At 31.9% G+C, this 3,113-nt stretch overlaps 1 pseudogene; it reads left to right on the plus strand.

Moving 5' to 3' along the window:
• On the plus strand, positions 1–2,701 carry LOC126736150 (uncharacterized; annotated as a pseudogene).
• Positions 2,702–3,113: the final 412 nt, after the last annotated feature.

The following is a 3,113-nucleotide window of genomic DNA, read 5'->3' on the forward strand; positions in this document are numbered from 1 at the left end:
ATGGCCAGTTCGTGAACTGTATTCTACGAGGAAAATGTTCAGGAGTTTTGTAGAGATGACACACTAGTGAAAATATAGAGAGTTCAACCGACCAGGGAAGACCGTCCTATTAGTGCAGGGCAAGGAACAAAAATCGTTCAATCCTCATATGAAGCCTCCAGGGAAGAGACAAATATCGCTCGTCCTATTGGAATGAAGATCCTTCTTCAAGCATTGTAAGTGAACTATGATTTTGATGTTTATAAACATGCCTGAACCAACTTTTCCATTAACCAAGCTGATAAGATTCCACAATTTGATTATAATCCGAAACAAATCAACAGATTCATTTCTGTCTGTGAAAATTTCTTCACGGCACATAAAGACGTAAATCGAGCAGACCCAATTAACGTTTACTTATTCGGCACTGTATTAAACAAATTAACTGGCAGAGCTGCAGATTTATTAGTTTCTAGAGTGGAACTCACCACTTGGGATTTATTAAAACAATCTATTTTATCCACTTTTGTTGATCAAAGATCGATTGATTGTGTAGTTCAAGATGTGTTTTATTCGCAACCGAAGAAAGATGAATCACCCCAACAATTTGGTCTAAGACTCCAAGATATTCGTAGCTTATTTTCAAAAATAAATGAAACAACTAACTCAAAAGAACTACAATTTTTTTAAATGTTAGAATATTCTAAACTCGTTTTAAAAACATTTATTAATGGTTTAAACTATCAAATGCAGGAAGCCGTGAGTTTAGCATGTGAAGAAGAAAACTGTATGAGTTACAAAACATAAATTTAGATTATAAACCCACACAACAACAAACAAGTATACCAAAACCACAACATAATTATAATTCTAACACAAATACTCCTACACCCCCATTCATACAAAACAGATATTTTGCAATTCCGAATCCATTCAGAAGACACAATACGTTTGGAGGAAATCCAAATATCTTTTATATGTGTTATGTGTAGCCAGACAAATCATTTACCAAACCAATTTATACTCAAGAAGATATTTATTATGATGGACAAGGATATGATGAAGTAGATTATTCATATTATCCCCAAGAATCTAATTCAGATCCTGAATATTATAACCAGCCTCCATACAATTATGAAGATCCATACAAAAAACATAGTTACAAAATACCAAATAATCCTCCAATACCTGAAAATTTTCAAGATGTGAAACAATTTAACATAACATAAATTCATATATAAATTCTGATCTACCAATAATATATCTACCAGAAATTAAAGCAAAATTCTTAATAGACACAGATAGCATCATTAAACCCAAAGCTTACAAATTTTATCCGGATTTAATACACAAAGAATAATTTTTTGTTAAAACAACACATGCAACTTCAAGTCATAACAAAATCTTAATAATACCCATTTTTCCCTCATTTAAATCTAATGAATATCATAAATTTTATTTATTTGATTTTTTCCCAAAATTTGGCGGACTATTAGGAATTAACTTCTTAACCCAAATAAAAGCTAATAAAGGCCCGTATGAATAAAAAGAAAGCAAATGCTCATGCGTATAAGCAAACGCTCAAAGCAAGCTTAGAGTAACAGGTCGGAATATAAGCATCTACTCGAGTTGATATGATTAATGATCTGCTTATATTCAAGAGCATTTGCTTCAATAAAATGAGCATTTAGGGTTATTTCTCTCGAAACTCGAAAACAGTCGAGTTGCGGCTGTATTAACTTGACCGTGTTTTCATTGTATGTGTAATTAAAATGTCTTGAGGCCAAGGGAATGATAAAGAAACAGGTATCAATCTGCTGGTATCAATGCAGTTGCAAGAAAGACCTGATATCCTCACCAAATCACAAATTGCACATATTAAAAATTAAAAAAAACAATGCCTTGAAACATGCAGCCTCAGAAATAGAACGAAAGATCGGAAAGCCCTTTAACCGTTACGCAACTAATAAAAAAAGTAAACAACATCAAAACGTGACTAAGAAGTAAAATTGACAAGAAGAAAACTGGCAATAAAAAAATTGTTTTGAGGCAGTGGGAAAAAATTTTACATGAATTATTAGATGGAGAAGAGAATTCGGCCATAGATAAAATACAAGGTTAGATTTTATTTTCTTTGTTAATTAATTGAAGAAAAGTTTGCATCACATAAATCGATGTATCTTTTTTACTAAAATGTGATATATGGATGTACATAATACAAAAGTGCCGCGACTATGTAAAAAAGAACTCCACTTTCCTTAGAGCCTTTTTTGTACTACTGACTAAATTTGTCGTTTTTAGAATAGTTTTGTGTCAAGCCCTTTTTTTGCATACTTACATAGAAAATTTTTCGAAAAACATTTAGTTAGAATCTTGAGAGATTATTGCATTCTAGGAGCCAAAAGTGTTGGACTTTCTACAAGTGCGAGGAATTTAGACGATGAAGAATTGACTCTTCCTTATCTTTCCAGTCTGAGAAAGAAAAGGAAGACTGGCCTATACCACGGTAACAAAAAGCGTTGAAGCAGCAAACAAACAGAAACTTGCAATCATTTGACACAGAAGAAACTTAGAAAAACCAACCAAACTGACAACACAAGAATTGCAATGCCTTATTCTTATCGAACGATTAAAGACTACTCGTATCCAGAGGCAATTTTATGAACAATATGGAAAACATTGGTGCAGTCAAATGCCAGCTATGATGATAATTCATATATAATAAACACAATTGAACTAAGTATATACATATTTTTTTTAATGTTTTTTGTATACCTTTGTATTTGTATATTGTTGAGTTGTACTTAAAATATAAATATTTTCTTTATGAAAAAGTGGAAAGTAGAAAGTAAAAGCTAAACTATAGAAACCCATCTTCTAGTTCGTAGTCACCATCGTTATGATAATTGTCGTCTGGTTCTGCATTATATTCAAAATCAACATCTTCCAAGTATTTGGCAATATATTGAAGCATGATACCATAAATAATGACGGATGAGACATTTTCTAATTTAATTCGCACCTATGTTTCAAAACTAGAAGCCTGCGCTTAAGTTGGCCAAAACACCTTTCAATTATAACCCATTCTTTTTTAAACAGTCTGTTGTAAGCTTTTTCCAATGCGTTATTAGGAT

The sequence above is a fragment of the Anthonomus grandis genome, chromosome 5 (assembly GCF_022605725.1).
Source record: "Anthonomus grandis grandis chromosome 5, icAntGran1.3, whole genome shotgun sequence".
Classification (NCBI taxonomy): Eukaryota; Metazoa; Arthropoda; class Insecta; order Coleoptera; family Curculionidae; genus Anthonomus; species Anthonomus grandis.